Raw genomic sequence first — 26,639 nt, 5'->3', positions numbered from 1 at the left:
ATTCCTCTTGTCTTTGTGACAGACCCTGAAATATGTGAAGCTTTGAATCCCCATTTTTTTCCTCTTGCAACGATTTTCAATTATTCTCTTGCAACTGTTCTCAAATGGCATTGTTTCTAGTCCCTCCATGAAATAGTCACTCTCTTCTGAACATACTTCATTTGTCCGTGTACCTCTTAAAGAATGATAGCAAAATCCTTGTTATCTGGTATTTACACTTCTAAGAGTTTTCTTGAAGGAAATGATCAGGTATATGAACAAATATTTGTCTATCATAATGTTCATCACAGCATTACTTACAGTTTTCAAAAATAAGAGTATGTATAGTATACCTACATGATAAAATTTGAAAGTACGTTGAAGAAGTAACTGAATGGCATTCAAATGTTTACTATGTTGTCCAGTAGAAGGAAAAGGAGATTACCAAAAATCGTGTCATGAGATCATTTGTGTATACATATCTGTGTATGTTCATAAACCTGGAAGAATATATGATGAAATATTAACTGTAGCTCCTTCCAGCCGATGGGATCACAGATGATTTTTACTTGATGTATTTTTCTGTACTTTCCAGATTTTCTGCAGTGAAAATATACTACTTTGTAATAAAAAGCAAATAATAAATGTTATTTTTAAAAGAAGTTTGTATTGCTGAAAACTAAAATCAAAAAACTGAAAGGCGTGAACTGATCGACTCACAGGATATGGATTCCAAGTCCCTCACTCTGATCCACTTCCATTAAAACCACGGGACACACAGGACGGTCTGCAGCCACATTACACAGTCGATTTGTTGAGAAGATTCTTCTTGATAACCTGTGAAACATTTTCGCAAACATTATTGCTCTCTCATCTTGTAGTTAAACATTAGCTTGTTTTTTGTTTTCTTTTGTTGCAATTCATGAAAATTTTTATTCTTAAAGTAAGTGACCTCCATTCCCGCCGCCTGTGCCCCACCTGTCCCATGGCCTCCGCCAAGCCCAGCACGGCTCAGCTCAGCAGCAGCTAAGCCAGGATCTGTCCCGGAAACTGGTGAAGAGGCGAGTCTGGGTCTGAGCAAGGTGACCACCAAGGAGTTCAGCAACTAGGTTGCCAGGGTAGAGACTGTGAGAGTGTAAGAGATGAAGCTGTGTGTGTCATATGGAGTGACTATGAGGAAATGAGCATGACGCAGGGGGACCTCTCATCATAATCGACACTTGCAAAACTGCAAATATTTTCTCCCATTCAACAGGGGTTAACATCCAAAATATACAAACAGCCCATACAGCTCAATATCAAAAAAAAAAAACCTGATTAAAAAATGGGCAGAAGACTTGAATAAACATTTTTCCAAAGAAGATATACAGATGCTCAACATCACTAATCATCAGGGAAATGCAAATCAAAACCACAGTGAGATATCACCTCACACCTGTCAGAATGGCCATCCTCAAAAGAACACAAATAGCAAATGTTGGAGAGGGTGTGGAGAAAAGGAAACCCTCATATATTACTGGTAAGAAGGTAAACTGATACAGCCACTATGGAAGACAGTGTGGAGGTTCCTCAAGAAACTAAAAATAGAACTATCACTGTCTGAGTGGAAATGAAATAAAGGAAAACACTAACTCAAAAAGATATAGGCACCCTCATGTTCACTGCAGCACTATTTACTATAACCAAGATATGGAAGCAACCTAAGTGTCCATCAACAGATGAATGGATAAGGAAGATGAGGTGTACATATACACACACACACATATATATATACACACACACATACATATATATATACACACACACATATATACACACATACATATATATACACACACACATATATATACACACACACATATATACATACATATATATACACACACACACATACACACATATATACACACACACATATATATACACACATATATATACACACACACACATATATACACACATACATACATATACACACACATATATACACACATACATATATACACACACATATATATACACACATATACACACACATACACATACATATATATATACACACACATACATATATATATACACAAACATACATATATATACACACACATACATATACACACACGCACACAAACACACACACACACACATATATATATACACGATGGAATGCTACTCAGCCAAAAAAGAGAATGAAATAATGCCATTTGCAACAACGTGGTCGGACCTAAAGATATTATGCTTAGTAAAATAACTGAGACAGAGAAAGACAAATACTCTATGTTATCACTTATATGTGGAATCTAAAAAATACAACAAACCTGTGAATATAACAAAACAGAAACAGACTCATAGATATAGAGAACAAACTAGTGGTTATCAGCGGAGAGAGAGAAGGGGGAAGGGACAATGTAGGGGAAGGGGATTAAGAGGTACAAACTACTATGTACAAGAGAAATAAGCAGCAAAAATATATCATACAGCACAGGGAAATATAATGATTATTCTGTGATAACTTTAAATGGAGTATAATCTATAAAAATGTTGAATCACTATGTTGTACACCTGAAACTAACACCATATTGCAAATCAACTACACCTCAATTAAAAAAAAAAAGAACAAAGAAACAAACACCAAAACATGACCCATGCTCTAATTTCTACAAAACTCGTAACCAGTATGATTTCAGTAACTGGGGCAGATACACACTTCTCAGATACAGGTATTTTGAAAATGCTCCTGTGGAGAGTTTATATGCAGAACATACAGTCTCCAGTGGACTTGAGAAACTATTGCAGAGTGGAAGAAATGTGTCATTGCATCCTCTCATGCAAGTGGTTCCAAAAGTGTCACCTAATTGCAGATGGATTCAATGCTGAAGTTACTTTGATTCACAAAGAGAGAAAGAAGGTCAATGGCAGGGGCAGGGCAGTTTTGTTTGGTGATGTTTACAAGTGTGTGACTGTCCTCGTGAATGACAAGACTGACATTTGCAACTGTCATGCCGCTGCAGACAAGCTACTCCAGGCTGGAAGCAGGGAAGTTTAAGATATTCTTACTCATGCAGGCTTCCCTGGCCAGCTATTTTCAGAACAAATAAGGCTGGTTTTGAGGCTGTCATCACCAAAACACAATTCTCAAAGAGGACAAAATCAAATAGTCCTCCAAGATTCAGGCCGTTGCTATTTGAATGATTGGTGACCTAGAACACACAAAGGAGAATCAGTGTCTCATCTATTTAGCCACGTCCCTCTGCAAAATATTGTGTTTTGAACTATAATATTAATATAATTATACAATTACACATGTTTTAATAGTATAGTTATATGTGTTCATAAATATATGTTTGAACTATTATGTCCTGGTATGTTTTTGCTTGTTTTTGTTTTGTTATGCTTCTAAAGTTAAGATTTAACAATACTAAAGCAAAAAAAAAAAAAAAATCACATAGCGCTTGGTATTTATTCCTATCAAACTTCTGTAAAAGTTTGGTTCATCTCTCTAGCATATTAAGACCTCTTTCATCATCTGATTTTGTCATTTAGTTTCTTTATTAAGCCTCTTAACTCTGCATCATGATAAGTGTGTCCCCCATACCTTTATCCAAATCCCTGATGAATGTATCCAACAGAATATGATCCAAGATAAAGCCAGGATACTTACCAGCAGAAAGCTGTCATCAGATTAATACCTTCTGGGTGCAGGTGTTCAACTAGAAACCCATCAAACTAGCAGCCCATAATTCTCCCTCTGTGTAATATCATATGATATCAACAAAAGACTTTACAGAGGATATTTGACTTTTCCAAGAAATTTAGAAAATGACCTTTTTGTTTCACACATATCCCACGAGCTCAGACAGGTCAAAAATGTATTAAAACAGAGTCGAGCCCTATCTGAAGAGGGACGAGACCTGCAAAATCTTAGCTGCAACGACTGTCTCAAGCAGTGCATCCACTCCCTGACCTGACATTGCCCTGTGAACCCACCCTATTTCCTCTGCCCCATAAATAGGAATCAAACAGAAGGGTCAAGTCTTATTCCTCTCCTTTTATTCCACAGTGCCAAGCTCACAGCTCATACATGATACTGTGGTGTCTGCTCCCGGCAAAATAGAATCTGTCGCTGCTCATCCCGTAAGTCGAGGGGTCACACGAGCCTCCTATCTCCCCTGGTGTTGTAGAGAGCAGCGTATGTATAGGTTAGTCAAAATATGTGTCACGCTCAAGGCATGGGGCATAACACTGACTCCCCGCTAAACAGATGATGGAGTAATTGGCTCAAAATATCTCTAGGTGTACGCAGGGCGATGAAGCTCCAAAAGTGCAGTCACCATCTTACTTGTGGTCATTAGCTGTAGAGGGCTTGGAATGAAGCATAATAATGCCTCCATTTAGTTACTATAGTGACCCCTTCCCTGACAGCTGCCCAGCCAGGTCATCCCAGAGCCATAGGTCTTGGACACATGAATGGGATGTCCATTCCCGGTGACGGATCCCTCGGGGGAAGGACCCGGCACTGCCGAGCCAAGCCCATCCCTTGCAGACTTCCGTTCCCCTTCAGTGGTCTCCTGCTGCTCTGGCCACACTCTCATTATCCCACACAAAAGTCTTCATTCTCCTTCTTTTCCTCTCTCAATAGATGTCAACGTGTCCCCACTCTCCAAAGCATTAGCAACACAGAATGCAGTTATCCTTTCTGAAAGTAGAGAATGCATATTTATTTAATTGTTCAGCATACACACTCTGGTGGGTAAAGAGATCCTCTACTATGTCCTGGGGAATTGCCATTTTCTCCAGAGTCTTCTAAATGCACCAGGAATAAAACCTTGTGTTTTTCCACCAAAGCGTCAGAGTGAGCCTAAGCCCCACACAGAACACACACTCGAGAAACGTTTGCTCAGTGAATGAATCAGCGACTCAGTGTGCAGCCTATGAGATATTTTGGATGGAGCGAGTTAAGAGGACTGGGGGTCCTCAAGGAATGAGACCGTGCAGGACGCTTCTTAGAAAAGAAGAGCAAGAACGTGGGAACCTGGAAAGCAGTGACATGGAGAGAACCGGGGGGTTGAGGCAGGAAGGAGGTTGGAGCAGCGTCACGGGTCAGTGGGAGGCGGGCACAGACATCAGAGAAGAACGTTTCAGTGCAGGGGACAGACTCAGAAGAATCGGACCTCAAGGGCAGGTCGTAGCCCAAAGCAGCCTGGTGAGTCCAGGCTGAAAGCCAGCGCGGGAGAAACGCCTAGCGATGGCACTTTCACCCACACCTCCGTGAACCGGGGCCAGTCAACCCATCCCTCCACAGCAGCACTAACCAGGGGGCCTGGAGAAGGTGAGACGCCCCCAGGGAAAGCCCTAGTGTGGCAGACCGCACACGATGGCGTAGAAAACACATCTACCGGTCACTGAGTCCTTTGTACATGATGCACACTCCACCCGGGACACTTACAGCAGCCCTGAAATTCAGACGTTGTTATATATACATAAATTCCGTGTAAGGAAACCTCAGAGCACGTGAGTCATTCACACAGACGCACGGATAAATGGCAGATTGGAACCCAGGTCTGTCTCCCCAAAACCCGGGGGCCTCCAGCTGTGCCCTACGGCCTGCCCCTCTGCCTTGTTTCAGCGCAAGGGTGAAACTGGTGTAAAAGAACCATTTCGCTACGAACACTGCATTATCTCTTTATAAGAGAGGCGTGTTTGTCTCTGAGTCACTGCACTTATTTTTTTATTCTCCAAATCGGTATATATCAAACGTCATTTTAACAACTGTTACAATTTTACGAGCATTTATTTTGATACTCACTTTCAAATAAAATACTCACTATTTCTTCTCAATGAAGACTCCCTAATTTTCCGCAGAGGAATTAATTCATTCACATCACCTGAACTCACAAAGCCTATAAGTGACATGACCAGGCCACAAACACAATTCACTCTGCACTCTGCCTCCCACGTCTTTCCACGGACCGTGACTCTTGGGTGACTTTTCTGTCTGAGGCTCTAATTTTCTCTTTGATGGGGTCTGCCCTACCTATGTGACCCAGTTGCTATTTTACAGTGTAAAATAGTTATTCATTCATTCCAGAAGTGGTTATGTATTACTCAGAGGCTCCAGGCTCTAAGAAATCAGTCGGTTCTGGAAACAACAGGAAAGGAATAAGAAAAGGGTGGCTACCTTCAAGGAATTTCCCAGCTGCGGGAGCGAGGCAGACCTACGAGTAATGTAACAGACTCTGTGACAAACCTGCAAAGGTTAAGGGTAGGAGGTGGTAACTTCAACCCAGGAAGGACAGGAGGATAAGCTTCAAACAGGTAGGTGAACTGTGAGATAAATCATTATGCACGTGCCCTTTACTCCAGTAAGCCATCTTTCCGGGTCACCTCCCCACACGGACTTCTCATCCACCTCCTTACACAACTATCCCCCTCCTCTCCTCCGGCTCACTCACATCCTGCCCATCTGTGTGCAATGAACAGCCGCCGTCATACTGGATAGTCTAAGACATTCCCCAGCACCTCTGATCTCCATCTTCAACCCCACACTACTGAGGGAGAAGCTGTTCCCATGGATGAACGCCATGCTCCCACCACCAGTTTTAATCTCCACTGTTGCTTACACACAAACTCACTGAGGAGATGCACAAAATACAAACAGGTCATCCTGCCTTTTTTTAATTTTATGATAATAAAATTCACCATATGCACTTCTGTCCTGCTTCTCACAGATGTTCTTAAAGTATTACCTTTTTAAAATATTTTATTCCAGGTTTTAGCATTTTTTCCCCAACATTAGCTAAGCAAGGTGTTTTTCAGGATCGAACCTGAAAATTCAGCCAAACACTACGAATCCACGTGACCAAGTCTGGTATCTCGTAAAATAACAGAACCTTAAATAGTTAACTCAGATGTTGGCCAACCCTCTCCTAATCAGCACACAGCGTTTTCTTCTGCTAAAAGAAAAGTGGCACGCTTCATAAATATCTTTTGCACACATAATTCTATTTCTTTCCAACTTTATTTCGATAAAATTGGCACATGACATTGTGTAAGTTTAAGGTGTACAGTGTCATTAATTGATATACGTACATATTGCAAAATGATTACCACAGTAAGGTTAGTTATATCCATCACCTCATGTAGTTACCTTTTGGGTTTTTTGTTTTTGTTTTGGTTTTTTTGTTTGTTTGTTTGTTTGTTTTGATGAGAACTTTAAAGATCTATTCTCTCAGCAACTTTTAAGTATACAATACAGTATTGTTAACTGTAGTCACCCTGCTGTCCACTACATCCCCAGATCTTATTCATTTAATAACTAGAAGTTGGTACATTTTAACCACTTTCACCCATTTCCACCAGCTCCACCCCTGGCAACCACCAATCTAATCTGTTTCTAGGAGTTCAGTGTTTCTAGATTCTGCATGTAAATCATACAGTATTTGTCTTTCTCAGTCTGACTTATTTCACTGAGCATAAAACCCACAAGTTTCATCCACGTTGTCATAAACAGCGGATTTTCTTCCTCTTGTGGCTGAATAATATTCCATTGTGTACGTATACCATGTTTTCTTTATCGATTCATCCATCAGTGGATAATTAGGTTGTTTCCGTATCTTGACTATATAAATAATGCTGCAATGAACATGGGGATACAGGTATAATTTTGTGTCCTTCAGATAAATACCAAGAAGTGGGACTGCTGGATCACATGATAGCTCTACTTTTAATTTTTTGAGGAACCTCAATAGTGTTTTCCATAGAGGCTGCACCAACCCACATTCCCACCAACAGTGCACAAGGGTTTCCTTTTCTTCACATCCTTGCCAACACTTTCCTTCTCTTGTTTTTTTGATAATAGCAGGTGTGAGGTGATATCTCATTGTGGTTTTGACTTGCATTTCCCTGATAATTAGTGATATTGAGCATGTTTTCATGTACCTGTTGGCCATCTGAATGTCTTTTTTGGGAAAATGTCTATTCAAGTCCTTGATCTGTTTTTCTTTTTGTTTTTTTTTTTAACATCTTTATTGGAGTATAATTGCTTTACAATGGTGTGTTAGCTTCTGCTGTATAACAAAGTGAATCAGCTATACAAATACATACATCCCCATGTCTCCTCCCTCTTGCGTCTCCCTCCCACCCTCTCTATCCCACCCCTCTAGGTGGACACAAAGCACCAAGCTGATCTCCCTGTGCTATGCGGCTGCTTCCCACCAGCTATCTATTTTACATTTGGTGGTGTATATATGTCCATGCCACTCTCTCACTTCGTCCCAGCTTACCCTTCCCCCTCCCCATGTCCTCAAGACCGTTCTCTACATCTGCATCTTTATTCCTGTCCTGCCCCTAGGTTCTTCAGAACCTTTTTTTTTAGATTCCATATATATGTGTTAGCATACAGTATTTGTTTTTCTCTTTCTGACTTACCTCACTCTGTATGACAGTCTCTAGGTCCATCCACCTCACAACAAATAACTCAATTTTGTTCCTTTTTATGGCTGAGTAATATTCTGTTGTATATATGTGCCACATCTTCTTTATCCATTCATCTGCCTTGACCAGTTTTTTAATTGGCTTGTCCTTTTACTCCTGAGTTGCTTGAGTTCCTTATATATTTTGGATATTAATCCCTTATCAAACATATTGTTTACAAATATTTTCTCCCATTCTGTAGGTCCTCTTTTCATTTTGTTGATTCTTTTTCTGTGCTGAAGCTTTTTTGTCGATGTAGTTCCACTTGCTGGTTTTTGGTTTTGTTGCTTGTGCTTTTGTTGCCATATCTAAAAACTTGCTGCCAAGATCAAGTCAAGGAGCATTTTCACTTGTTTCCTTCTAGGAGTTTTAAAGTTTCAGGCCTTACAATCAGGTCTTTAATCCATTTCAAGTTATTTTTTGTGGGTGATATAAGACAGGGGTCCAGCTTCATTCTTCTGCATGTGATTATCGAGTTTTCCCAACACCATTTATGGAAGAGACTATTCTTTCCCCATTGAGGGCAGTTGCCTCCCTTGTCTAATATTGGTTGACTGTTAATGCAGGGCCTTATTTCTGGGCTCTCTGTTCTGTTCCATTGGTCTATGTGTTTTTAAGCCAGTATACTACTTTGATTACTATAGCTTTGTAATATAGTTTGAAATCAGGACATGTGACGCCTCCAGCTTTGTTCTTCTTTCTCATGATTGCTTTGGCTACTCAGGGTCTTTTGTGGTTCCAGGCAAATTTTAGGATTGTTTTTCTATTTCTGTGAAAAATGCTATTGGAATTTTGAAAGGGATTGCATTGACTCTATTGACAGCTTTGGGAAACTTGGGCATTTAAACAATATTAATTCTTCTGATCTAGGAACACAGGATGTCTTTCCATTTATCTGTGTTTTCTTCAACTTCTTTCATCAGAGGCTTATAGTTTTCAGTGGAGAGATATTTCACTTCCTTGGTTAAATTTATTCTTAAGAATTTCCTTGTTATTGATGCTATTGTGAATGGGATTGTTTTCTTTATTTCTTTGTCAGATGTTTCATTGTTAACATATAGGTAGGCAATTGATTTCTGTATGTTTACTTTGTATCCTGCAGATATACTGAATGCATTTTTAGGTGTAAGAGTTTTTCGTGGAGTCTTTAGGGTTTTCTACAAGTAACACTTTGTCATCTGCAAATAGGGACAATTTATTTCACTTCTTTCATTTTTTTGGATGCCTCCTATTTCTTCTTCTCGCCTTATTGCTCTGGCTTGGAATTCCAGTACTATGTTGTGGTTACCCTCACTTACATAAATTACCTTACAGTTATAACATCCAATTGTAACTTGATAACCACTTAACTTCAATAGCATACAGAAACCTTATACTTTTACTTCTCCCCCTTCCTCACATTTTACGTTATTGATGTTACACTTTATATCTTGTTTACATTGTGTATCCAATAACAAATTATTATTATGTTTTTTTAATAAATTTGTTTTTTAATTTTTAAGCTAGAGTTGTAAGTGAATTATGAACCACCATTACAATATTAAAGAATCTGACTTTGATTATATTTTATCATTACCAATGAGTTTTACACATTCATACATTTTTACAATGTTAATTAAGTTTATTTCCACTTGAAGAACACCCTTGGCATTTCCTGTAAGGTAGGTCTAGTGGTGAGGAGCTTCCTTAGCTTTTGTTTGCACAGGTAAGTATCTCTCACTCATTTCTGAAGGACAGCTTTGCTGGGTATAGTATTCTCCATTGATGATGGTTACTCTATGGCCCTTTCTGTCTTTACCAGAGATCAATGGCTATTTTGTGCCCCCAAGTTAAGTTCTGAGATCTCTAATATATGTGCTTCTTATGGTATATATTGCCCACGGGCAAGGCTGTCCACACTAACTCAAAGAATTTTTCCTGGAACAGATGCCATTTAAAGATAGAAATTTTTCAAATTACTAAGTATGTGATCTCATGATTATTCTCAGGTGAGGTGTGGGCTAGCATTAGAACTCAAATAGTCTGAATAGCAATTGGGATTGACTCTTACTGGTTAGTGGGAAAATGCCTTAATATGTTCCCATCCACCATCCCACCCCAGAAACATAATGATGATGGTAGAGTCTTTGATTGTATCTGGGTTCCTGGCCACACCATCTCTCTCTTTGGTTACTCATCAAAGTTGAAAATTTACCCTGAACAGACGTTTCATCTCTACCCAGCCATCCATCTGCTCGACGCTCATCATGATATCAACATACTGTGCTAGATACAGCGGCAACTCAGATTGATATCTTTGTGCAAGTTTACATACTGGAAAGTTTGCATTTGCCTAGACAAACACAACAAATAATATGAAAAAAGGTATCTGCCGGGGTGGTTAAGCACAGGCTCTGAATCAGACTGTCTGGATTCAAATCTCAGCTCTGTTACATGTGAGCTTCTATGTCCCAATTTCCCAGTTTATGAAATGATACTAATAATTGTACCTACCTCACAGAGTTGAGGCTTCAACCCTGATTTTTAACTGGGTCTAAATATTTCCGTCATCTAAACCATGTTCTTATCTTAGAAATAAAACTCCCAGTTAAAAGGAGATGAAGATTGCATGCACATTGACAGAAACACATTTCACAGTTGCAGACTCCAAGAAACATTACTCCGATTCTCACCTTTGGGTTTTCATCCATGTCTTGCAAAGTTTCTGTGTGAAACTTTACCTTGCTTAAACTGCCTCATCTTGCTTAAACTGCCTCTTCCTTAGATTGGAGAGCAAAAGCCAACTCACTGAGGAATTTGAAGCTTCTATTCATTCCAGTATTCCAGTGAAGTAGATTTATGGTTTTACAATGTTTCTGACCTAACACAGCCATACCATCTGCATTTTACTAAAGATGGTAATCACTAGCCCCCTCGCCCCACACTTTTATTTTTAACTTGTTAACTGGAATAAGCAAATATGACACCATTTTCTTAATGCGTAATTTCTTATGAGGTATTTGAATAATGTATTTTAGAGTCAGTACTAATTCACAGAAAGGCAAGCAAGTGGTAGGGATTTTTCTTTTCAGTAAGGAGCAAAGATTCCTTTCAAATCTTTGATTCAAATATTTAAATGCAAAAGGTGGGTATATTAATATGTTATAAAAATGCTTTTTGAACCACATGCCATAATGACAAAAATAAAGGCATTACAATTGTGGCATTGTAAAGATTTAAGAATCCATTGAAGAATGATCAATAAAGAGAGAGGAACCAAGATGGCGGAGTAGAAGGACGTGCTCTCACTGCCTCTTGCGAGAACACCAGAATCACAACTAGCTGCTGGACAATCATCGACAGGAAGACACTGGAACTCGCCAAAAAAGATACCCCACATCCAAAGACAAAGGAGAAGCCACAATGAGACGGGTGGAGGGGCGTAATCACAGTAAAATCAAATCCCATAACTGGTGGGTGGGTAACTCACAGACTGGAGAACACTTATACCACAGAAGTCCACCCACTGGAGTGAAGGTTCTGAGCCCCACGTCAGGCTTCCCAACCTGGCAGTCAGGTAACGGGAGGAGGAATTCCTAGAGAATCAGACTTTGAAGACTAGTGGGAATTGATTGCAGGACTTCGACAGGACTGGGAGAAACAGAGACTCCACTCTTGGAAGGCACACACAAAGTAGTGTGCACATGGGGACCCAGGGGAAGGAGCAGTGACCCCAGGGGAGACTGAACCAGACCTACCTGCTAGTGTGGGAGGGTCTCCTGCAGAGGCGGGGGGGGGGGGTGCTGTGGCTCACCCTGGAGGACAAGGACACTGGCAGCAGAAGTTCTGGGAAGTACTCTTTGGCGTGAGCCCTCCCAGAGTCTGTCATTAGCCCCACCAGGTAGGCTCTAATGTTGGGTTGCCTCAGGCCAAACAACCAACAGGGAGGGAACCCATCCCCACCCCTCAACAGTCAAGTGGATTAAAGTTTTACTGAGCTCTGCCCACCAGAGCAACAGTCAGCTCTACCCACCACCAGTCCCTCCCATCAAGCCTCTTAGATAGCCTCATCCACCAGAGGGCAGACAGCAGAAGCAAAAAGAACTACAATCCTGCAGCCTGTGGAACAAAAACCACATTCACAGAAAGACAGACAAGATGAAAAGGCAGAGGGCTATGTACCAGATGAAGGAACAAGGTAAAACCCCAGAAAAACAACTAAATGAAATGGAGATAGGCAACCTTCCAGAAAAAGAATTCAGAATAATGATAGCGAAGATGATCCAGGACCTTGGAAAAAGAATGAGGCAAAGATCGAGAAGATGCAAGAAATGTTAACAAAGACCTAGAAGAATTAAAGAACAAACAAACAGAGATGAACAATACAATAACTGAAATGAAAACTACACTACAAGGAATCAATAGCAGAATAACTGAGGCAGAAGAACGGATAATTGACCTGGAAGACAGAATGGTGGAATTCACTGCTGTGGAACAGAATAAAGAAAAAAGAATGAAAAGAAATGAAGACAGCCTAAGAGACCTCTGGGACAACATTAAACACAACAATATTCGTATTATAGGGGTCCCAGAAGGAGAAGAGAGAGAGAAAGGACCTGAGAAAATATTTGAAGAGATTATAGTTGAAAACTTCCCTAACATGGGAAAGGAAATAGCCACCCAAGTCCAGGAAGCACAGCGAGTCCCATACAGGATAAACCCAAGGGGAAACATGCCGAGACACATAGTAATCAAATTGGCAAAACTTAAAGACAAAGAAAAATTATTGAAAGCAGCAAGGGAAAAACAAAAAATAACATACAAGGGAACTCCAATAAGGTTAACAGCTGATTTCTCAGCAGAAACTCTGCAAGCCAGAAGGGAGTGGCATGATATACTTAAGGTGATGAAAGGGAAGAACCTACAACCAAGATTACTCTACCCGGCAAGGATCTCATTCAGATATGATGGAGAAATCAAAAGCTTTACAGACAAGCAAAAGCTAAGAGAATTCAGCACCACCAAACCAGCTCTACAACAAATGCTAAAGGAACTTCTCTAAGTGGGAAACACAAGAGAAGAAAAGGACCTACAAAAACAAACCCAAAACAACTAAGAAAATGGTCATAGGAACATACATATCGATAATTACCTTAAACGTGAATGGATTAAATGCTCCAACCAAAAGACACAGGCTTGCTGAATGGATACAAAAACAAGACCCATATATATGCTGTCTACAAGAGACCCACTTCAGACCTAGGGACACATACAGATGGAAAGTGAGGGGATGGAAAAAGATATTCCATGCAAACGGAAATCAAAAGAAAGCTGGAGTAGCTATACTCATATCAGATAAAATAGACTTTAAAATAAAGAATGTTACAAGAGACAAGGAAGGACATTACATAATGATCAAGGGATCAATCCAAGAAGAAGATATAACAATTATAAATATATATGCACCCAACATAAGAGCACCTCAATACATAAGGCAACTGCTAACAGCTATAAAAGAGGAAATTGACAGTAACACAATAATAGTGGGGGACTTTAACACCTCACTTACACCAACGGACAGATCATCCAAAATGAAAATAAATAAGGAAACAGAAGCTTTAAATGACACAACAGACCAGATAGATTTCATTGATATTTATAGGACATTCCATCCAAAAACAGCAGATTACACTTTCTTCTCAAGTGCGCACGGAACATTCTCCAGGATAGATCACATCTTGGGTCACAAATCAAGCCTCAGTAAATTTAAGAAAATTGAAATCATATCAAGCATCTTTTCTGACCACAACGCTATGAGATTAGAAATGAATTACAGGGAAAAAAACGTAAAAAACACAAACACATGGAGGCTAAACAATACGTTACTAAATAACCAAGAGATCACTGAAGAAATCAAAGAGGAAATCAAAAAATCCCTAGAGACAAATGACAATGAAAACACGACAATCCAAAACCTATGGGATGCAACAAAGGCAGTTCTAAGAGGGAAGTTTATAGCTATACAAGCCTACCTCAAGAAACAAGAAAAATCTCAAGTAAACAATCTAACCTTACACCTAAAGGAACTAGAGAAAGAAGAACAAACAAAACCCAAAGTTAGCAGAAGGAAAGAAATCATAAAGATCAGAGCAGAAATAAATGAAAAAGAAATGAAGGAAATGATAGCAAAGATCAATAAAAATTAAAAGCTGGTTCTTTGAGAAGATAAACAAAATTGATAAACCATTAGCCAGACTCATGAAGAAAAAGAGAGAGAGGACTCAAATCAATAAAATTAGAAATGAAAAAGGAGAAGTTACAACAGACACCACAGAAATACAAAGCATCCTAAGAGACTACTAAAAGCAACTCTATACCAATAAAATGGACAACCTGGAAGAAACGGACAAATTCTTAGAAAGGTATAACCTTCCAAGACTGAACCAGGGAGAAACAGAAAATATGAACAGACCAATCACAAGTAATGAAATTGAAACTGTGATTAAAAATCTTCCAACAAACAAAAACCCAGGACCCAATGGCTTCACAGGTGAATTCTATCAAACATTTAGAGAAGAGCTAACACCCATCCTTCTCAAACTCTTCCAAAACATTGCAGAGGAAGGAACACTCCCAAACTCATTCTATGAGGCCGCCATCACCCTGATACCAAAACCGGACAAAGATACTACAAAAAAAGAAAATTACAGGCCAATATCACTGATGAACATAGATGCAAAAATCCTCAACAAAATACTGGCAAACTGAATCCAACAACACATTAAAAGGATCATACACCATGATCAAGTGGGATTTATCCCAGGGATGCAAGGATTCTTCAATATCCACAAATCAATCAGTGTGATACACCACATCAACAAATTAAAGAATAAGAACCATATGATCATTTCAATAGATGCAGAAAAAGCTTTTGACAAGGATGCCACCACCACAGGAGCTGTGGGGAGTAAGGAAGGATTCTCCCTAAGCCTTTGGCGGGAGCGCAGCCCTGCTCACGTCCTGATTTTGACCTCAAGCTTCCAGAACTGTGAGAGAATAAATTTCTGTTGTTTCTGCCCAGTTTGTGCTATTTGTTATAGCAGCAACGGGAAATTAACACACTGACTCACCCACCGTGGCTGCTCCCCTGCATGTCCATCCATCACAAACCCTGACTCTACCCTCTGAGTGACTCTCACACCCTATGTTTCCTCCCTTCCGCTCCCGTCTCTCATATCCTTACTACGCAAGCACCTAACTGGCTCCACCTGTTGATTTTTGTTCTTCTCCCCCATCCATTCCTACTCAGTAGCAAGGGTGACCATTAAAGACACATATCTGAAGGGGCCACTCCCTTGAACAAAACACAGCTACCGCAAAGAGGATAAAGTCCAACAGCTTCAACATGGACGACAATCCCTTCAGGGACCTCCTGCCACCTTCTTCACTGCTCTCTCTGCCCCATCATGGATTCGTCAGGTTCCTCTGCCTCGCCATGCTGCCCCCTCTCTGTACTCCCATTCTGGTGCCCCACATGCTTAGTCATGTCTCTAACACGTAAATCCCTCCATCACGTCCACCAGCACGTGTCCAGCACCAAATGTGTTCCTGGAAGATACCAAGTGCTCAGTAAACACTTTTTGAAATAATGACACAATGTAATCAAATTTCCTCAAGTCACATCAGACCAAATCTGATCAGATACATCTTTTCAGGAATCCAAGTTTCAACTCAGAATCCATTTTAAAAGAAATAATGTTAGAAACATCCAGTCACCATTCAGAACATTGTTTCCAGGGTGACAAAATGTTGTTTCGTTCAATCAGCCAAAAGATGAACTCCCGCCCACAATCTCTTTAAAATTAGGAACTTGCTCACCTCAAAGCTTCTTCGTTAATTACCACTTGCCTTTCCTCAAGCCAAATCTTCAAGCAAAACATGCACACATATGTGCTCCGGGAATGCCGGGGGGAACCACAGGTCCTAACCCTTCCTGAGAGAGGGTGCCATACCCAGAGAAAGTAATGACAGGAAGGACAAGGGAAAGAAAGTCAATATTCTCCGCCTGCCCAGGGACCCCTCTACTCCATCTCCCCTTCCTCCCATTCAGCCGAGAGCTGCGCACAAGCCCAATGCCCGCTGGTAGCTTGGAGGACAAGTTCATATCTGCAGTTTAACGTGGCCATGCTCCTCCTCTTCTTTACCACCACCATTCTAGGACTTGCCCAAATTGGCAACAATAACCAATGCAAATCCACTTCTACATTCTCCCCCAATCCATTCTGTGGATCACACTGTGATTGCAGTGTCCACCATCATTCTTTCCTCTGGGACACTGATTTATGTAAAAATAATAGGAGTCCTGTCATTCCTTCTAGACCCACAATCGTCCCACCCGAATCTAAGCCTCTTCCCATGATCCCTGCCTCAGTAAATAGTACCACTGTTCACCTAGCTCTGCCAACCAGAGACCTAGGAATCACTTTTGCCACTTCCTTCTCCCTGGAACCCATTTCCAATCCATCAAGTACTGTCAGTTTCACCTCCTAGTCTGTCCATTCCTCTCAATTTCCACCATCATAATTAATTCTCATCTAGATTATTATCGTAATCTCCTAATTGGTCTCCCTTCACCCACTTTTGCTTCTTCTAATCCATCCTGCGTGTCAAAGGCAAAAGGCACTTATCAAGTTGCCCCTCCAGCTCTTCTGCAGCCCCACCCCACCGCCATCCTGACCTGTATCCTTCACCTTGAACCTTTCAATAGCTCCCTTATTCTTGGGATAAGAATGAAGATGTTGCCTGTAGCCAACAAGGACAGTATTATTTGGCCTCTGCTCTTGCCTACTTTCATCTCTTATCACTCAGCTCTTCAACCTCTAGCCTCCCTTCCCTTCCGTGAATTCACCGTGTTTCCTTCATCTGGGAAACGTTTGCACATTCTGTTCCTGCTGCTGGGGGTGCTCTCCCCTCATCCACTCTGTCTGCACTGACTTCTACTCAGCATTTCGACCTCAGTGGAAAGATATCTTCCTCGGAGGACTATACCCCCCAAGACTGCACCCCTGTGTCATCCTATATCCTCATGCACTGAGTGCCTTTCTGCTCAGCCCTCACCACTGCGTCTCAAAGCACCAAACATAGGAAACGTAAAACAAACCTTATCCAATTCAGTCCTTGCCCTGGGGGCTTCAACTTGCCAAGAAGAAGAATACCTTGCTGCCCATCTTGAATCTTGTTTCCACTGCCACCTGCATACTACTTTTTGCCCCTTCCACCCCCCACCCCCCCAAAAAAAGTCAACGGTACGTGAGATAGTATCACATACCTCTCTTTACTACAGATTTTAAGCCCAGAATGCTTACCAATAAGCTTGGTTGTCTAAAACTTAAATCTCTCTCAGATCATGGAGAGATTCTGGGGTAAACGTGTTGGTGAGGATCTCTTTTAAAATTAAGCACTTGGTCTTTGTGCTTTATATGTGCACTATGCTCAGACAATTTATACATTTCACTATGTTCTCTCATTATTTTTTGACTTTTGGAAACCACACATATATTTACTCATCAATAATAGGAACTGTGTGTTATTTGTCTTAGTAAAATCAGTCCACAGTTTGCACTTGGTAAACATTTAATAATCATTTTTAATATAATGGATTTAGTCCCCTTAAGCTTGAGGGAAGAATTTGAGATACATCCTTCTTAAGTAGGATTTCTCAGAATATTCTGAGTTTCCCCTTTTAACATTATTAAGATTGCTGATAAGAATGAAAACACCTGACATTTACTAGCACTTATATATCAGACACTGCAAAGCATATTATACATTTAATATTCATAATAAGCCTATGAAATAGGTAATATTTTCCACCTATTTTACAGCCTAGGTGATATAAAGAGGTTAAGTAATTTGTCCAAGGACACACAGAGTGTAAGTGATAAAGCTAAGATTTGAAACCAGGCAGTCTGATTCCAAAGCCGTGATCACTCACCACACCACACTGCCTTCTATCACTTTCAAAAGGCCACCACCATAGTTTTCCACTTTGGATAAAACCAACTATGCTCTTACCTGACCCAAACTTCCTACAGATAACAAATATGAGTACTGTCCAAAGTACAAAAGAGAAGGAAGGAAGGAAGGAAAGAAGGAAGGAAGGAAGGGAGGGAGGGAGGGAGGTGAATTCTACCAAACATTTAGAGAAGAGTTAACACCTATCCTTCTGAAATTATTCCAAAAACTGCAGAGGAAGAAGCACTTTCAAACTCATTCTATGAGGCCACCATCACCCTGACACCAAAATCAAACAAAGATATGAAAAAAAGAAGAAAACTACAGGCTAATATCACTGATGAACACAGATACAAAAATTCTCAACAAAATACTAGCAAATCAACTCCAACAATACATTAAAAAGATTGTACACCATGATCAAGTGGATTTATCCCAGGGATCCTAGGATTTTCAATATCTGGAAATCAATCAATGTGATATATCACATTAACAAATTGAAGAATAAAAGCCATATGATCATCTTAATAAATGCAGAAAAAGTTTTTGATAAAATTCAATATACATTTATGAGAAACATTCTTCAGAAAATGGACATAGAGTGAACACACCTCAACATAATAAAGGCCATATAGGACAAACCCACAGCTAACATCATACTCAACGCTGAAAAGCTGAAAGCATTTCCTCTAAGATCAGGAACAAGACAAGGATGTCCACTCTTGCCACATTTATTCAACATAGTTTTGCAAGTCCTAGCCACAGCAATCAGAGAAGAAAAAGAAATAAAAGGAATCCAAATTGGAAAAGAAGAAGTAAACCTGTCACTCCTTGCAGTTGACATGTTACTATAAGTAGAAAATCCAAAAGATGCTACCAGAAAACTACTACAGTTCATCAATGAATTCAGCAAAGTTGATGGATACAAAATTAATATACAAAAATCTGTTGAATCTCTATACACTAACAACAAAATATTGGAAAGAGTAATTAAGAAAACAATCCCATTTACCACTCCATCAAAAAGATTAAGATACCTATGAATAAACCTACTATGGAGGCAAAAATCTCTACTCTGAACACTTTAAGATGCTGATGAAAGAAACTGAAGACGACACAAACGGATGGAAAGATATAGCAGATTCTTGATTTGGAAGCATCAATGTTGTTAAAATGATCATACCATCCAAGGCAATCTACAGATTCAATGCAATCTCTATCAAATTACCAATGGCATTTTCACAGAATCAGAACAAAAAATTTTTTAATTTATATGGCAACACAAAAGACCCCAAATAGCCAAAAGAATCTTGAGAAAGAAGAATGAAGCTGAAGGACTCATGCTCCCTGACTTCAAACTACATTACAAAGCTACAGTCATCAAAAAAGTATGGTACTGGCAGAAAAACAGACATATAGATCAATGGAACAGAATAGAAAACCAGAAATAAACCCACTCACTTATGGTCAATTAATCTATGACAAAGGAAGCAAGAATATACAATGGAGAAAAGACAGTCTCTTCAACATGTGGTGCTGGGAAACCTGGACAGCTACATGTAAAAGAATGAAATTAGAGCATTCTCTAACACCATATACAGAAATAAACTCAAAGGCACATGAAAAGATGCTCAACATAGCTAATTATTAGAGAAATGCAAACCAAAACTACAATGAGGTATCACCTCACAACAGTCAGACTGGCCACCATAAAAAGTCTACAAATAATAAATGCTGGAGAGGGTGTGGAGAAAAGGAAACCCTCCTACACTGTTGGTGGGAATGTGAATTGGTGCAGTCACTATGGAGAACAGTATGGAGGTTCCTTAAGAAACTAAAAGTAGAGCTACCATATGATCCAGCAATCCCACTACTGGACATATATCCAGAGAAAACCTAATTTGGAAAGATATATGCATCCTAATCTTCACAACAGCACAATTTCCAATAGCCAAAACATGGAGGCAACCTAAGTGTCCATTGATGGATGAATGGATAAAGAAGATATGATATATATATATATATATATACAATGGAATATTACTCAGCCATAAAAAAGAATGAAATAATTCCATTTGCAGTAATATGGATGGACCTGGAGATTATCATACTAAGTGAAATAAGTCAGACAGTGGATGACAGATATTATATGATATCACTTTATGTGGAATCTTAAAAAATTACACAAATGAACTTATTTACAAAACTGAAGTAGACTCAGAGACATGGAAAACAAACTTATGCTTACTAAAGCTGATAGCAGGGGCATAGATTAGGAGTTTGGGATTAAAATATATACACTACTATATATAAAATAAGTTCCTACTGTATAGCACAAGGGTCTATACTCAACATTTTTTAAAAACCTATAATGAAAAAGAATCTGAAAAGAATATATATGTTTAACTGAATCACTTTGCTGCACACTTGAAACTACCCAAAATTGCAAATTAACTATACTTCAATTTTAAAAAAGATACTTTGGAGTCTTAACTCCCAGTACCTAGGAATGTGACCTTATTTGAAGATAGAGTCCTTGCAGAGGTAACCAAGTTAACATGAGGCAATGAAGGTGAGCCCTAGTCTAATGTGACTGGTGTTCTTATTTTAAAAAAAAAGAAGTTTGAAAACAGGGACCTGCACACAACAGGGAGATGCCAAGTGAAGATGAAGACACAGATCAGGGTGATGCAACACAAGCCAAGGAACATTAAAAATTACCAACAGGCTTACCTGGTGGCACAGTGGTTAAGAATCCGCCTGCCAGTGCAGGGGACACGGGTTCAAGCCCTGGTCCGGGAGGATCCCACATGCCCCAGAGCAGATTGACCTGTGCGCCACAACTACTGAGCCTGTGCTCTAGAGCCCGAGAGCCACAACTGCTGAGCCCGTGTGCCACAACTACGGAGCCCACACACCTAGAGCCTGTGCTCCACAACAGGAGAAGCCACCGCAAAGAGAAGCCTGCGCACCGCAGCGAAGAGTGGCCCCCGCTCACCGCAACTAGAGAAAGCCCGCGCGCAGCAACAAAGACCCAGTGCAGCCAAAAATAAATAAATATAATAAATAAATTTTTAAAAATATTACCAGCAAACCACCAGCATCTAGTCGAGAGGCCTGGAACAGATTCCTGGTCACAGGTCTCAGGGAGAACCACCCCTGCTGACACCTTCATCCTGCACTTCCAGCCTCCAGACCTGTGGCTGGTCTCCACCATTTCTTTAGACGTGTTACAGCTCCCAGCACAGAGGAAGCACTCAATAAATGTTTAGAGGATGACTGGGTCCACAAGCCCTGGCCCTTTCATACATTCTGTCCCCAGGAGTCCTAAGCCAAGCGTTTAAAAGGCAGCCTGAGCTGTGACTTTGCTCACTCACCCCACACCCGGCAAAGAACTCCTTCTGCGGTTGCTCCTGACAATTTCAAAGTCTGGTCTGTTGGATTTCTCTGGCAATCAACTGTCTCTTCAGTTTTCAGCTTCTGATTGTCAGGTAAGCTGCCCCCAACTTAGCCCTTGCCTACCCTTTCCCACCACTCTGGCCATTCTCTGCCTGCATTTTCTAAGCACAACCCTCAGGTCCCCTGTGTTCCAGTAGCCGCCCTGATGGGCCACTTCTCTGCCTCCCTACCTGACCTAAATCATCACCACCTCATAACGAATCAGCACCCTCAGCCTCTCACCTGTCCAACTCCAGCAGCCAAGTAGAAAATTCAGCAAACCCAAGAAGCTTGAGAGCCTGCATCTTATGACGAGGTGGCCTGAAATCTCTTTAGTTTTGTCTCCTTTAGTTTTGTTACCATTGATTGGAAGTGTGTGTGTGTGTGTGTGTGTGTGTGTGTGTGTGTGTGTGTGTGTGAGGGGGTCAGGGGATGAGTTCCACACTTTAAAAAAATGTCTGTATGTAATAAATAGTATAAGAAGCACAGACCTGTGCATGAATATGGCTACAAAGGCTAAACTTCACTTTTTTTCTTGGCTCGGAACACCAAACACCTTTCACCAAACAGGTTCCTACTGACAAAGAGAAAAAGTTTAAGTTGTATTAAGTATCTAAGGGAACCACACTAATTAAAAGGTGGAGAAAAATCCTGAAGTCTCTAGTAACATCAGTATCTCTAGTTTTATTTCATAATAAACTACGGTCTCTAACTTAGTTAGATGTTAGAGCTTCTTGAGCTAATTTCTAGGAACATTCAGAGGCAACACTTTTTGAAATAGATAACCTCATAAAGATTCTTAATTGTGTACATGAATTAACTAAGGACATAATTTGCCTTAAAAATTTCCATTTGGAGGCTGAGTCCTTAAGTTTTGCTAAGAACATTGTTACTATTTGTAACAACAGCTAACAGTCACCGAATGCTTTTACAATGACCAGGCCACTGTGCTGAGGAGCTTCAGAGATTCTCTGATTTCATCCCGCCCACAGCCCTGTGAGCAAACGGATGCCCAGAAAGATTATGTACCTTGTGCAAAACACCCAGCTGGCAAATCATTAAGTGGGATTTAAAACAGCGGTCCCCATCCTTTTTGGCACCAGAGACCGGGTCGTGGAAGACGATTTTTCCACAGACCAGGGTCAGGGGGATGGTTTCGGGACAATTCAAGCTCATTACATTTATTGTGCACTTTATTTCTACTATTATTACACTGTAATATATAATGAAATAATTATACAACTCACCATGATGCAGAATCAGTGGGAGCCCTGAGCTTGTTTTCCTGGAACTAGATGGTCCCATCTGGGAGTGATGGGAGACAGTGACACCCGAAGTGTGTTGTTTATGTCCACTCTACTCGGTGATCTCGTTTTGGGTGCCATCACTGCAGAAAACCCTGCTTCACAAGGATAGGATGCTGGAAAGGGAAGCAGGCTTTTCAGTGCTTTTGTGGCCATCTCAGGATATTCCACCTTGGCTTTAATCCAGAACATATGGAGATTTGAAATTGTCTCAAACATACTTTTAAGGCCACCGTCACTTGCGATCTCAAGCAGTTGATCCTCTTCTAGCACGGACAAAGTTGATTCACCTGGCTTATTCACAAATGGGTCACGGATCCATTCCTTCCCAGTTCGGGGGTCTTTTGTGGTTGGGAAGTAACGTTCAAACTCTATTGAAAGCTGTGATAGGTGATCATGTACCAGCTGGGAGAAAGAAGGCCCTGGCTCAGTCTCTTTCAAAATCTCTGCTAATGTTTGAAACATGTCAAAAATCCCAATGTTCACTCGTCGCCCCCTGCTAATTCCAGTTTGGCTTTGAATGCAGCCACTTTATCTGACGACTTGAACACAGTTGCCATTCTCCTCTGAAGTGACAGATTGATGTCGTTGAGCAGGTTGAATATGTCACACAAGGAAGCAAGTTTTGCGACCCATTCTGTGTCACTGAAATGTGCGGTCAGTGGTGACTATTCTTCTAAAAGAAATCTCTGGAGTGGCTCTCGTAACTCAGAAACTCTGGCCAGTGATCTACCTTTAGAAAGCCATCTCACCTCTGTGTAGAAGAGAAGACGTGGGTGCTCTGTGTTCAAATCCTCACAGAGCTGCACGAACAGACGTGAGTTAAGGGCATGTACTTTAACGTGGTTGATAATTTTATTCACATCCTGCAAAACGTTGTTAAATCCAGGTGACATTTTTCAGCTAGCCAGCATTTCTCTTCGATCACACAGTGTGTGGACTCACATTCAGAAGCGACCTCTTTGACCCGAGTAGTGAAACCAGAAAGCTGTCCGGTCATGGCAGCCGTTATGTCTGTGCACATACCGACACAAAACGACCAATTCCGTTTTCCTGATATGTAACCATTCAAAGACTTGACTAGTTCTGCAGCTGTGCTGTGGTGTTGTTTGGCAACAAAAGCGCACATAACATATCCTCATGCACATCCTCCTGAAAAACATATCGCACAAAAACAAGCACTGTTGCCTTGTTGTCAACAGCGGTAGACTCGTCAACCTGGATTGCGTACCACGGTGACTCATTAATCCTAACAATTGTGCCTCAGTATCCTCTGCTATTTCGTCAATTCATCTAGTTATGGTGCTAGCCAGAAGAGGAACACGTGCCACCTTTTGAACTGCAGCCTCTCCTAAAAGTTCACAACAAATGTCCTCAGCAGCAGGCAGGGTCAACTCTTCACCAACAGTGATGGGCTTCTTAGCTTTAGCAATGCGGTTAGCCACTAAGAATGATGCTCTCAGTGCAGACACATGTGATGAAGTGGTGGCCTTCAGTAATTGCTTCTGTTCTTCGTGTTCATGTTTTTTTTCTTTTGAAAAACTCCAAAGCCTTGTCTTTTAATGCAGGGTGCTTGGTCTCCATGTGACGAAGCAGTTTTGAAGGTTTCATAGCTTCATTGGATAGCCGGTAGCCACGTATTATATAAAGCGGGCTTGGAGAATGTGAATCACCTGTTGCGATGCACCCGTAATTTAAGTAGGACTCGGTATTTTCTTTTAAATGCAGCTTTCTTCTTGTTAGCAGTCTTAAGAGTCTTCTGCTGTCTCATCATTGGGTCTTTCCCCCTTTTCAAAGAAGCTCTTCAGCAACGTTTGTTTTTTACTCATTTTGGCTAGGATTAGCTTGTGGGTTTACCAAAACTGTGACTGAGACAAGTGCACAGTGCGGGAAAGAGGCGCAGACAGAAGTGGTAAATAAAATAATGGGCGGGCCACACACGGACTAAAGTAAGTGTCAGATTCTGACTTATAGCCTGCCACCAGCTGCAGCTGTACAATTGAAGTACATCAACTCACGTGCCACTATAAAGCTTGCCACCAGATGCAGCTTGTCACTTACCCTTGATAGGGGTTTTTTTTGTTTGTTTGTTTGTTTTAATTATTAGCACCTTTAATTATTATTTATTTATTTATTTATTTTTTGGCTGTGTTGGGTCTTCGTTTCTGTGCGCGGGCTTTCTCTAGTTGCGGCGAGCAGGGGCCACTCTTCATCGCGGTGCGCGGGCCTCTCACTGTCGCGGCCTCTCTTGTTGCGGAGCACAGGCTCCAGACGCGCAGGCTCAGTAGTTGTGGCTCACGGGCCCAGTCGCTCCGCGGCATGTGGGATCTTCAGACCAGACCAGGGCTCGAACCCGTGTCCCCTGCATTGGCAGGCAGACTCTCAACCACTGCGCCACCAGGGAAGCCCACTGATAGGGTTTTGATATGAGTCTGCAAGTAACTGATTTATGATGGTCTCTGTGCAGTCAAACCTCTCTGCTAATGATAACCTGTATTTGCAGCCGCTCCCCAGCGGTAGTGTCACCGCCTCAGCTCCACCTCAGATCATCAGGCATTAGATTCCCATAAGGAGCGCGCGACCTAGATCCCTCGCATGCGCAGTTCACAGTAGGGTCCACAGTCCTATGAGAATCTAATGCCACCGCTGATCTGACAGGAGGCGGAGCTCAGGCGGCAATGTGAGCGATGCAGAGCAGCTGTAAATACAGATGAAGCTTCACTCACTGGCCCGCCACTCACCTGCTGCTGTGCGGCCCGGTTCCTAACAGGCCATGGACCGGTACTGGCCCGTGGCCTGGGAGTTGGGGACCCCCGATTTAAACCACTTGAAGTCTCTGAATCCAGAACTCCATCCCCTCTTGGGTTTCTAGTAGCTTTACTAATGATATTCCCTGTGTTCCTCAGCTGGGGGCATAAAGATTTCCCTGGGTTGTCTTATCCTGTGGTTGCCAGGACCTACTAAGGGCAGAAGTGTCTCCAAGACCAAACTATTTATGTCTAAGAAAGCCCTGGGCCGAGGGTCAATACTCACTCATGCAGGAAGAACGCAATAATACTTACCGAATGAATGAATCCAGGGTGGAATTTGGTGAAAAGAAATGATTCTTTAATACCCATTTAAGAATTAAAAAAGAGAGATTGTCTCCAAATCTTCTCTCATTCAGGGCTCACAGGGAACCCTGTGCCTTCCATTTGGGTGATTCAGGAAGGAGAAATCACGGCTAAAGCTGGTGGGAGTGGGAGGATGGGCTTATTCTGTGAGAAAAGGGGACAAGGTGCTGGCCCCAAAGACGGGCATCTTTTTGCATCGACACTTGCAACCTAAATCTACACTGAGTGGTAAAAAAAAAAACCCAAGCGGAGGGGAGACACTAAAATTTGAGGAGACTCTCGGAGTGATTCTCCCAAAATTTCTATCAACACTCCACCCTCACTCTAAAACGCTCAGATC

The 26,639-nt window shown here is 41.1% G+C and overlaps 1 long non-coding RNA gene across 1 annotated transcript in view; it reads right to left on the bottom strand.

Moving 5' to 3' along the window:
* The window catches only part of LOC309633380, a 463,676-nt gene that overhangs the window by 340,519 nt on the left and 96,518 nt on the right, over positions 1-26,639 (bottom strand). The window contains exon 6 of the long non-coding RNA XR_014247481.1: positions 700-816. This is a non-coding gene — a long non-coding RNA (uncharacterized lncRNA). The remainder of the gene's footprint in view (positions 1-699; positions 817-26,639) is intronic.

The sequence above is a fragment of the Balaenoptera borealis genome (genome assembly GCF_965194805.1).
Source record: "Balaenoptera borealis genome assembly, chromosome: 8".
In the NCBI taxonomy this organism is placed as follows: domain Eukaryota; kingdom Metazoa; phylum Chordata; class Mammalia; order Artiodactyla; family Balaenopteridae; genus Balaenoptera; species Balaenoptera borealis.
Note: the sequence above shows the minus strand (reverse complement) of the source record. Positions and strands in the feature narration are given on the sequence as shown.